This window comes from Heptranchias perlo, chromosome 3, assembly GCF_035084215.1.
Source record: "Heptranchias perlo isolate sHepPer1 chromosome 3, sHepPer1.hap1, whole genome shotgun sequence".
NCBI lineage: Eukaryota > Metazoa > Chordata > Chondrichthyes > Hexanchiformes > Hexanchidae > Heptranchias > Heptranchias perlo.
The window spans coordinates 27,321,338-27,334,322 of NC_090327.1; positions in this window are offsets into that span (position 1 = coordinate 27,321,338).

Here is a 12,985-nt window from a genome sequence, read left to right on the forward strand (position 1 = left end):
TGCATCCGTTTTACAGATGTAAAATAGGCGCATAAGTATCCAATACGCACTTCCATCCTGAGCTGGAAGTGCACTGCCCGCCATATTGGTCTAGGAATCAAAAGATGCGCTCTGGGCCCAGGCCTGAAACACAAGTTAGCTCCTTTGCATATGCAAATAGGGGGCCTAACGCCTGTTTGAGGCCCTCTTTGTAAAAAAAACCAGATCTACATGCAGCCTAACAGGCCATCACCAGAAATGTACGCTTTTCAAAAAAGACTTACCTGAATTAAAACCACAGGCTGCTGCCGGCCACCGCTCGCCCCCCTCCCGATTGCCTCCCTCCCTCTCCCAATCCTGCCTTCCTCTTCTCCTGATCCATTCCCTCTTTCCCCCGGTCACCCCCTCCCTCCCGATCACTTTCCCCTCTCGCCCGATCGGCCCCATCCCTCCCAATTGCTTCCCTCTCTCTCGCAATCACTGCCTTCCTTCCTCTGCTGGATGCTGCTTTCCCCCCCTCCCAGTCCCCTCTTCTCTCCTAATCGATTCCACCCTTGCCCTGTCACCCTTCTCCCTCCCGATTGCTTCTGCACCTCATGATTTTTTGGGGGGTTTTGACGCTGAAAATAGAACCTAAAAAACAGCCCCAAAAAAAGCTGCATTTTAAATTTCAGCAATATAAACTGATCTTTGTTCATGAATGCTGATATGGAGTTTTTGGAGTTACATTCCAAGATACAATAATGGCCAGCTTCAGCTTGGTTGGAGAATGGTTACAGGCAACCACGAGGAAGATTTAGAGACCTCATAAACACCCAATGTTCAATACTGACACAGATCAATGAGTTTCATGAGGAGACGCCCCCCAGCAGTGCAGGGAGTAGCACAGAAGGAGCTGGGTTAGAGCTCATGTCAATAGTAGTTCTGTGCCACTATATATTCCTACACAAGGGACAGGAGCACCTGTGAAAGCAATGAGTGCACATTGATTCCTGCAAAGGAAACCGATTGGCACTAATGTAGGTGCATCAGATTCCTCTTAAATGCCAAACATTGGAATTCAGCTCCCACATCCGTGCAGCAACTCTCACATTCTGAATTGAATATAACCGAAAAAACTTATCATCTGGTCAGTGATTCTTTTGTCACCTCCAGTGTCATCCTCTGTGTCTCCACTGCAAACTTCATAGCATCATAGTATCATGGTAAGTACAGCACAGGAGGAGGCCATTCAGCCCATCGTGCCTGTGCCGGCTCTTTAAAAGAGCTATGCAACTAGACCCATTCCCCTGCTCTTTCTCCATAGCCCTGTAAATGTTTTCCCTTCAAATATTTATACAATTCCCTTTTGAAAGTTACTATTGAATCTGCTTCCACCACCCTTTCAGGCAGTGCATTCTAGATCATTACAACTTGCTGCGTAAAAAATTGTTTCCTCTGGCTCATTTGCCGATCACCTTAAAATCTGTCTCCTCTGGTTACCGACCCTTCTGCCACTGGAAACAGTTTCTCCTTATTTACTCTATCAAAAGCGTTTGTGATTTAGAACACCTCTATCAAATCTCCCCTTAACTGTCTCTGTTCCAAGAAGAACAACCCCAGCTTCTCCAGTCTCTTCACATACCTGGCACCATTCTAGTAAATCTCTTCTGCACCCTCTCTAAGGCCTTGACATCTTTCCTAAAGTGTGGTGCCCAGAACCGAACACAATACTCTAGCTGAGGCCTATCCAGTGCTTTATAAAAGTTTAGCTTTACTTTATTGCCTTTGTACTCTATGCCTCTATTAATAAAGCCCAGGATCCCATATGCTTTTTTAACAGCCTTCTCAACTTGTCCTGCCACCTTCAAATATTTGTGTATGTGCACCCCCAGGTCTCTCTGTTCCTTCACCCCCTTTAAAATTGTACCATTTAGTTTACATTGCCTCTCCCCATTCTTCATACCAAAATGCATCACTTCTCTGCATTAAATTTCATCTGCCATGTGTCTGTCCATTTCACCAGTCTGTATATGTCCTCCTGAAGTCTGTTACTATCCTTCACATTGTTCACTACATTTCCAAGTTTCATGTCATCTGCAAACTTTGAAATTATATCCAAGTCCAGGTCATTAATATATATCAAAACTTATTTTTTTTCCTCTATTTTATCAATCTTGCTGTGATCATTTTTCCTCAGAACTTTCCTCCATTGTTCCTCGTAAGTTCCAAACATACTGTCCTACGTACTCTTCCCATCCCCTCATCCCCGCTTCGTTGAAGTCCTACTCTAAATGATTCTTTCCTAGGAACACAAAAATGAGGGACTGCTTCACTCCCTCAGTCTTTCTCTCCTTCTATAAACTGCAGCCTTTTAAAATCTGATGACCTAACTAGTACTTATTGATTTACCTCATCTCTTCTTCAATCTCAGTAATATCCTGCAAGATCGTCGACCTGAAATGTTAACTCTGTTTCTTTCTCCACAGATACTGCCTGACATGCTGAGTATTTCCAGCATTTTCTGTTTTTATTTCTGTAATATCAGGCTGTTTACCTAGGTTTCTCAGTAAGAATGAAAACAAATCCTTGGTTATGTAGTTGTTACCATGCATCGGTCCTCTCTCTGGTGGTTAGTCTAGGTCTCCTCTTCATTACACTAATGAAAGAGAAACATCTGTTGAAGTTGAAACATTCAGTTTGCTTCATTTTACCCAAATAAGGAATGAAAATAGTTTGATGAAAATTATTCATGCTGGGTTTTACCTCAAGGACTGAGCAGTGCAGCCAGCGGTATAAAGCCTTATGGTTCTCTAGCCATCTGTTGTCCTGTGTATCTATTTTACGTAAATATTCAATGATTACGAGACATCTGCAGCCATAACTGTAAGGAACAAGTTTCTTAACCATCCCTTTACTATACTGCTCAGATATAATAGCATCATTGCTTAATGTAATGAATGGTTGAAAAATTCAAAAATACTCATCGGTTTACATCAGAAATGTCAAATGCCGTTCCCCCGATGGCTCAGTTGTTAAATAGACAGCCCCTTGTGGAACTGACTGATACAGACCAGAAATGTCCCAGGCTCAATTTATGGTCTGTGTGTTAGTTGGCATTGTAACTAACTCAACACAGACCTGAGAATGGAGGAGAGAAAAATAAGTCGAGTTCCTGCTCTTGCTCATTAACTAGTGTTAGCCGTGGCTCAATGGTAGTACTCCTGCTTCTGAGCCAGAATGGTTGTGGGTTCATAGTCCCATTAAAGCAACTTGAGCACAAAATCTAAGCTGACACTCCAGTGCAGTACAGAGGTGCCGTCTTTCAGATGAGATGTTAAACCGAGGTCCCATCTGCTGTCTCAGGTGAGCGTAAAATATTCCAGGGCATTATTTCGGTGAACAGCATGGTCAATATTTATCCCTCAACCAACATCACTAAAAAAAAGATTATCTGGCCATTATCTCATTGTTATAAAGAGACCTTGCTGTGCATAAATTGGCAACTGTGATTCCTGCATTACCACAGTGACGACACTTCAAAAGTACTTAATTGGCTGTAAAGCACTTTGAGATGCCGTGAAAGGTGCTGTATAACTGCAAGTCTTTCTATTTTTCTTTTCAGTGACTCTGGCTGGAAAATGTACACGTGTGTGCATAAGGTGAGGACTGGATCAGTCTCAGCTGATGGCTCCCTGACAGCTGGTGCCTATGGGGTTATATCCCAGCATGATTAAGTGCTTTTAGGGGAACAAGGAAGAAAACTGAGGGGGAGGAAAGAATATTCAAAAATTAATAGGTTTTTTATTTCAGGAGAGCAGTATTATTAATGTACTACCACGTGCTTTTTGAGTGAAAGTGAGACCAATTTCTCATTAAATATAGACTATTTAGGAAGGAAACAAGTGCATTAATCACCGAGTTCATTAAAAAAGAAAGTAAGCCTAATATTCATCATTTAAATGTGTTTGTATTGACTATTATTTCAAAAAAAATGTATTTAGGAATTTAATGAGCCACTGCACAGTATGGCAGAATACACACAGTGGGGAGCCAAAAAAAACATTACAATGGATTCATCAAGAAAGGGGACCTGAAGGGGGTATCCCCTTCCTCTCCACGAGATGAGTTAGATTTCAGTATTAATAATGTCTTAACCAAGAAGTTATAGAAATACTTGTACAAAAATCAAGATGCTACCAGTGTTGTAATAAGAAGAGTATCTGACTTTAACTGGCCTAGAATGCGGTACCTGTAGTTCACTTCACTAAATTCCCTGATTTCATTACCTTCTTGCTCGTCACATTTTCACTCATCTGGTGCAATTTTAACTTTTGTCTCAAAATAGGTGGTCAGCAGGTGGAGTGTTTGCTGCCTCGAGGTTCATTTTGAGGTCTGGGCCTAGTTTGCGTGGATCTGGCGAGCTGTGCATGCCAAACTGACGCTCTGATGGAGCTCGCCGATTGGGGAGGGTGGAAAATCGTCTGACACCTATGTAGAGCTGTCCGATAGTCCGAGCCAGGGAGGGGAGGTGGGGAGTGGTGGGGGAGGCAATCCCGGGGTGGGGGGGGGGAGGGCAAGGACATGCTTGGGTCAGCAGCAGGCCAGAGTAATTTAGTAAGGTCAGGAGGAGCAAGATGAAAATGGTTTTGGGCTGAGTATAAACATATTTTGTGTCCTTTCGTTACTAAACACTCCTTCTCACCCTTTCCAAATCCTCCCTATATAGGCAGGATGTGGATACATGAGCTGTAGAGAGAGACGTTGTCAGGGGGGTTAGAAACAGAGGGAGCATGTTGCTTAAATCAATAAGCAGAAGATGGTGCCAATACACTCCACAGATACTGACTGGTGTGGAGCAGAGCTGTGCAGATGAGTAGGATCCCAAGATCAGTCACCGATTTATGTGAATTATCAGTTTTCAGTTGGGGCAGCAGCGTGGGAACTACAATTGACCTTAGTGAGGGAAAAAATTGAACAGGAATGAAATCTTGAATAAAAAGCAATATATTGCAGATGTTGGAAATCTGAAACAAAAACAGAAAATGCTGAAACACCCAGCAGGTCAGGCAGCATCTGTGGAGAGAGAACAGAGTAGTTAACACTTCGGATATGCGAGTCCTTCTGTTCTGATGAAGGGCCTACATACCTGAAACATTAATTTTCTCTGCCCTTTCCACAGATGCTGCCTGACCTGATGAGTGTTTCCAGGGATGAACTTTTGATTGTCATCTAGTGACCTCTGTTGGAAAGTGTGTGTCTTGTGTGTAGACATCAAATGATGCCATTTGAGCTCTTGCTGCGTCCCCCTCTATGATCGATTAGACTTCTGTCATTCACTGTTTAGGGTCACGCATGTAGACTGACTACTTTAGTGACGAACCAGTACTCGTGAAACTAGACGGGAAATTTTCTGCTTCAGTATTCCAAGCATGCATCGAGGCTACATACTGTGAGATTGTGCACTTGCAGCCTGTGATTTTCTACCTATTCATTTTAATGGAAGGGATGCGTTACTTCCTGATATGTGCTACAGGAATGTGCAAGTGGAAAATCTCCCCATATACCGCATCTTGAGTAAGCACCTTCAGGAAAGGAGGGAAGAAATAGAAAATGTGAGGGGGAAAAAAAAATGGATAGTCCTCCTGCCACTCTTGAGAAATCCACAGGAAGCACCATACTGTGGTGGGACACTTTAATTGGAGGGGGAAGAAAATATTAGTATAGTCATCACTGCTCTCCTAGACCATCTGCCCTCTTGCGTGAAGAAAGATACGTAGAAATAGAAAGAGAGGAGCATTAAGCATTAAAATAAGCTTATTTTAAAAAGTTACCAGAGTTTATCTTTTTTCTCCTCGTAGAATTTCAATGTGACACTATGTTGTTCATGGTTGGTAAACATTATTGGCCTGTTTGTGCTCATTATCAAACTGAACATTACAAGTGTAATGGCAGCTGTGGGATGACTACCAGCTCCAAGCAAAATGATGACATTTGTACTTTATTAAGGATATCAGCAGCTTTGCAGGCAACATTTGCTCTGTAATGTGCCTGTTATATCACAAACAGAAAAGAACAGTGCCACTTATCAAACGATATGAAGTAAAAGAAAAGCCTTCTAAGGTGATTAACAGATGTGCAATGTTATGAAAACTGAACTGATGACTCTTCTGCCTATTGGTTTGCATAATGAATGACTACTGAGTGGCTGTAGTTTTAGTTTCGGGATGCACTCTTGACAAATTTTGGTGAACTTTCAATCCCTCTGGTGACGCGTGAGCAATCTTCCTTACAATTTCTTTTGTTGAGGGCCAGAATCTCAACAAATGTCTTACTCAAGGGCTACTCTTAAGAACGTTGCAACATGCCGCACCATGTTGTGTGAAACTGCAAAGAAAGAACAAACTTGCACCTTTCGCATCCTCAGGATGTCTCAAATTAAATTGCTGCCATTGAATTACTTTTGAACTATAGTCACTGTTGTTTTGTAGCAAACATGGCAGCCAATTTGCCCACAAACACCAAATGAGATGGACGATCAGTTAATCTGTTTTTGGTGGTGTTGATTGAGGCATAAATGTTGCCCAGGACATGGGGAGAACTCCCCTGCTCTTCTTCAGATAGCGCAATGGATCCTTTTGGGGGTAATTTTAACCTCCAAGAACGGGTGGATTGGGGGGTGGGTGGGCAGTAAAAATAGTTGATTTTGGAGTGGGACCACATTCCGTCTCCAAAGCGCCCACTTCTGGGTTTAACCCAGATGCATTTGGATGCACCCAGAAGACCCATCCCCACTTAAAGCCGGCGGGCCAATATTTAAAGGGACAATGAACCTCATTGTGATAGTTGAGGCACTTAATTTTTTGTGTATTAGAAATATCAAACAAATTTGACCTTACCTGTTAGAGTTTCCCATCTCTTCTGATTCATGTCAGATAAAAGCAGGCGAGAAGGGCCGGATCCATGATTGCACTAGTTGTGGGTCCGGAGGAGCAGGAGTGCTTCATCCAGGCCCAACAAGCTCACCTAGCGTGAACTTTGTGCTGCCTGCTAATTATCATGATATCTCCATGCAGCCAGCACTACCCGTGCTGCTGAGAGGTTGCACGGAGAACAAGCAAGTTGGAAATGGGGTGTGCACAGCGCACGTCATCAGCAGCCTGCACCTCTTAAAGGTACAGGTGCATGTTTCAAATGGCAGGTACACAGTTCACTAGGAGGAGGGAAAGATGGCCGCGAGGATAGCAGGACCGGCGCAAGAGAGGGCTCCATCCTTCTCCGATGATGCACTGGAGGCCCTGGTGGAAGGGGTGGACGAAAGGAGGGCCAACATGTACCCGCAGGATGGCAGGAGACCCTCCAGACTGCAGCTCCGCAGGCATTGGCAGGCCGTGATGCAGGAAGTCAATACCACGGGCACAGCACCACGCACGCGGGTGCAGTGCCGAAAGAAGTTCAATGATTTGACACGAGTGGTCAAGGTGAGTGAATGCAAGTGTCAAGTGGCACATCCTGCACCACTGCTCCACGCATCACACCCCCGTCACACACCCACCACCAAACACTGCCCATCCATACGCAATGCTTGGCATGCTGCATCTCGCCCGCACATGGTACCACATTTGCAGGTCACACAACCACCACTCACAGATCATACACACTGGCAGCTATTTGACCACGACAGTCTCATCACCCAAACACCTTGCAGGATACTCACTGACACACTGTCCTCTGTCTTGCAAGAGAAGGTGGTGCATAACAGCCGGCAGCAGGAGAGACCTGAGGGTGGACGGGGGGACGCTTACATGTCCTCCCCCCCCACAGAGGAGACAGTGCTTCGGATCATTGGGTGGGCCGTTGCTGCAGCCGTAACAACATGCCGCGCTGGGGGTCCCGACGAAGGGGGTCTCTGCATATATAAGGCTCCTTCTCCTTTCCCACATCTACCTCCTCCCATAATCTTTTCTGACTCACATGCCACAGATGCTGTCAGCACACACGTCTTACTTGCTCCTCTCCCCACTCCACAACTCAACCTGTTTCCCTTTGTCATTGCAAATACCCAAGAACACGTGGCAGCACCGTCCGAGGAGGAGAAGGAGGAGGGGGACATTAAAGCCACACCATCACTCAATCTTACACTTGCTTCCACCAGCTCAGAGACAGACACTGCACGTCCTTTAGAGGCTAGGTTAGAGGAGAGATCTGCACGTGGTGAGTCACCGAGCACAAGTGCACAGGAGCCGGGGCAGGGGCAGGGGGAACGGATACAACAGGTGTCAGCTCACTAGTTCTGCTGCAGAGGAGTCCGATGAGCACTTCAATGGGCCAGGCTACAGAAGACATTGATGGGTGTACACCACCAAATGCTCGGGGCACTGGAAATCCTACCAGAAAGCCTGCGCACAATGAGAAGGGGCATGGAGGAGTCCAGCTCCAACTTGGCACAGGTCTTTGCGCAGAGCTTGGGGCTCATCCTTTCCAACATGGAACGGCTGGTCACCTCCATCAGCGCACCTGTGGAACCCACCATGATACAACCTCTGATGACCGATGTCACAGCTTCCATTACAGCACAAACATCTACCATCAAAGATCTGACTGCTGTATTTGCAGCTCAGATTGCTGCTTTGGAAGTTCAGACTGCTGCTATCGTGGCTCTGGGGACCACTGTGGAACGGGGCTTCCAGGGCGTCACAGCACTCCAGCAATCCATTCTCCAGCCGATCACCAGGAGTGCTGTAACACCGCCCCAGGAGAGTGGCAGTGATGCCATGGCAGTTGGACCTGCTGTCCTCTCTCAGGATGACAGCCTTTCTGCTCCCATCCCTGCCACTTCGCCATTACCCCTGTTGTTGCCTATTGGCCAGTCAGGCCAGACTGCTGCAGCCCATGCGAAGATGGTACAGAGCTGCTTGAGGTCATCTTCCAAGGCCATCTGCACGTTCCTCCATTGAAGGCCAGCAGCCTCCCACCACCCATGCTCCAGCCACTGGGGAAGCACCTCGTAGGAGCACTGGGATAGATAAAGGCACACGAACAACAGGCACTAAGGGAATGCACAAGGGCGAATAGTTCTGTTATGTTTGCATAATTTCATTTATTCATTGATAAATGTGACTTTAAATTTGCATTTGGTGGTGGTCTTTATTTGTGTGATGAGCTGAGAGGGACACCAACGTGCAATCAGATGGAGGGCGATTTGATTGTCTTGTGGGAACGGAAAGGTGGGGAGTGTAGGACTGTTGATGTAGTTGACATTATTAATAGAGGGCACGGATCAGGCGAGCACGCAGAGCCCTTGCAGATAAGGTTCCTGTTGCACCCTTGCATCTTCCTCCACTTCCTCTTCCATCTCTGGTCCCTTTTCCTCCTCCTCCTCCTCCTCTTCTTCAGCCTCTTCCTCCTCAGCCTCCTCCTCCTCCATCACTGGCTCAGGGTCTTCTCCGATCATTGGTGGCAAGGGCTGGTCCCTCATGATAGCGAGGTTGTGCAGCATGCAGCAGACCACCACAAATCTGCCCACCCACTCAGGGTAGTACTACAGGCAGTCCAGGCAGCGGAAGCGTTGTTTGAGGAGGCCTGTGGTGTGCTTTGTGTGTTGCATGTGGCAACATGGGTCTCATTATAGGCCTGCTGTGCATGTGTGCATGGATTCCTGACCGGAGTCATGATCCACGGAGTGAGGGGATAGCCCTTGTCGCCCAGTAGCCAGCCTTTGACTTGCCGAGTCGGGTGAAAGATAGCTGGCACGTTGGACTGCCGCATGACGAAGGCATCGTGACTGCTCCCAGGGTAGCGGGCATCGACCTCCATGATCCGATGCATGTGGTCGCACACCAGCGGCAAGTTGAGGGAGTGGAAGCCTTTTGGTTGACGAAGACGGCCGAGTTGATATGCGGGGCGCGCAGGGCAATATGTGTGCAGTCAATGGCACCCTGTACCATGGGGAAACCAGCAATGTGAGCGCACCCCTGTGCTCACTCATTCTGCTTGTCTCTGTCAAGAGGGAAGGTGATGAACCCCTGCTCCTCATCTGCAACGGCGCGTCTGTGACTTCCCTTATGCAGCAGTGCACTGCATACAGTGAGATGTTGCACATGTCGCCAACAGAGGCCTGAAATGACCCTGAGCCGTAGAAATTCAGTGCCACAGTGACCTTCACAACCACAGGCAATGCTGTCCTTGCCCTGCTCTGAGGCTGCAGTTGTGGCCGCACTAGTTGACAGATCTCGGTCACGGTTCCCTTGGTGAACCTCAGGCATCGGATGCAATCCTCCTTGGCCATGTTGAGGTAAGAGAATTGGTCCCGGAAGGCCCTTATTGGTTAGGGCCTCTGCTCAGTTCCCTGCGCCTCCTCGTCCTCCGTCCCCTCGCAGCTTGACCTGCTCTGCGTGGCCTCTCTGCATGCTCCCAGTCATGCTCAATGCCCAGCGGGAACCGTAGCAGGCCACCCATGGTTGCCAGGAATGTCGTTCAACCACGGTTGTAACTTTCCGACCCGTAAGGCAGTACTTGCCAAACTACTCTCAAATGTAGTCTAGGAGCTCTCAGTAAATATAGGGAGCTTCAAAAAACATTTCCTACTCCACACGCAGCCAGAAGCAATAATCCAGCAACTAACCCGCAACACCTGCATGGCCCCTTTAAATAGCACTGGTGGGGGGGGGGGGGGGTCCTCCAGGCATTGTAAGACACGTTCAGCTGGTCGGGGTTAAGACTGTGCAGTGAGTTGAGAGTTAAGGTCCAAAATGATGCCTATCACTTTAAATCAGTGTTGTATGCTGATTGCGTGCATTTTCTGCCTACTTTCCATGTTTCCAGTGTTCAGTATTTGCGCATGTGCTAACTCCTATACTAAGATGGCGTTCGGCGCATGTCACGCTGGAAATGTATGTGCACAGCTAAGACGCCATCTTGGATGTTGAAGAGGCCATGTGGTGCCGAAACAACGGGCACTACAGAGTCCAATTTAGCGCCCTGTCAATCTAACTTCCAGATCATAGTATCATAGTAATAATAGTATCATAGTAGGTACAGCACGGGATGAGGCCATTCGGCCCATCGTGCCTGTGTTGGCTCTTTGAAAGAGTTATCCAATTAGTCCCATTCCTTTGCTTCTTTTTGGGTAGCCCTATAAATTTGTTCCCTTCAAATATTTATCCAATTCCCCTTTGACAGTCACTATTGAATCTGCTTCCACGACCCTTTCAGGCAGTGCATTCCAGATCATTACAACTCACTGCATAAAAGAAATGTTTCCTCGTGTTGCCTCTGGCTTCTTTGCCGATCACCTTAAATCTGTGTCCTTTGGTTAACGACCCTTCTGCCACTGGAAACAGTTTCTGATTATTTTCTCTATTTCTGAGTTTCATGTCATCTGCAAACTTTGAAATTATATCCTTTATATCCAAGTCAAGGTCAATAATATATATCAAAAAGAGCAGTGGTCCTAATACTGACCCCTGGGGAACACTACTGTAATCTTCCCTCCAGTCCGAAAAACAACAGTTCACCACTACTCCCTGCTTTCTGTCCCTTAGCCAATTTTGTATCCACGCTGCCACTGTCCCTTTAATCCCATGGGCTTTAATTTTGCTAACAAGTCTATTATGTGGTACTTTATCAAATGCCTTTTGAAAATCCACATACACAACTTCAACTGCATTACCCTCATCAACCCTCTCCGTTACTTCATCAAAGAACTCAATCAAGTTAGTCAAACACAATTTTCCTTTAACAAATCCACGCTGACTTTCATTTATTAGCTCATACTTTTCATGTTAAGCTTCATCATTCTGCGGTTGCTGTCCTGCAGGGATGCTACAACTTCTATTTTCCGTACATTCTCTGGATCCTTTGCAAATACCAGGTCAAGATGAGCACTGCCTCTTGTTACTTCCTTGACAAAGTGGGGTGAATTTTAACGTAACCCCATTCAATGGGAATGAGGTGGGCACACAGCTAAAATAGACTTACTGCCTGTGCCTGCTTGATTCCCACCTACCACCATCTTAACCGAACCTTTTTTTAAGCAACTGAGGCGCCACCTGACTCAGGCAGGATCCCACTTAATATATGCAAATCAGGGTCTTATGACACCCAGAGGACCTTGATGGAATTTTAACAATCCTACTGAGCAAAGTTGCCTGTGCCCTCTTTGTAAAACTTGGCAGAGACGAAGAGGAGGCTCTCTATGGCAACTTATTTTGGGCGCTGCAATATTGGGTTGCCCACAGCTGATCAGATGCATGTTTCTGCCAGTTTTGGGCAGGCAACTGGCCAGCGGGATGTAAATGAGGCCTGCCCGTTAAAATCGAACTCCCACGGTGACTCCCAGGCAGAAAGGCCATCGACTCCCCCCAGGAGTTAAAATCTACCACACTGTTTCACATCGCAGTTGTGGATTACATTTACCAACTCTGATTGTAAAACAAATAGGGTTTCCTGGTCTGTATTTGTTTGATTGATTAAAATAACTTTCTTGTTCTCGCATACCGTAAGGGGTTGTTCTCCTTAGAGCAGAGAAGGTTGAGAGGAGATTTGATAGAAGTGTTCAAAATCATGACGGGTTTTGTTAAGGTAAATAAAGAGAAACTGTTCCCATTGGCAGAAGGGTCGAGAACCAGAGGGCACAGATTTAAGGTGATTGGCAAAAAAACCAAAGGCGACATGAGGAAAATCTTTTTTACGCAGCAAGTAATTATGATCTGGAATGTGCTGTCTGAAAGGGTGGTGGATGCAGATTCAATCGTGGTATTCAAAAAGGAATTGGATAAATATTTGAAGAGAAAAAATTTGCAGGGCTATGGCGAAAGAGCAGGGGAATGGGACTAACTGGATTGCTCTTACAAAGAGCTGGTACGGGTTCGATGGGCCGAATGGCTCCTTCCATGCTGTAACCATTCTATGATTCTATACCCTTCCTATCTCATCATTGAACAATTTATTCTCCTTCTGCCGATGTGGGGGTTTGTAGCATATCCCTATTATTAGCTTAGAGTTTTTTCACATTTGGGATGTCTAC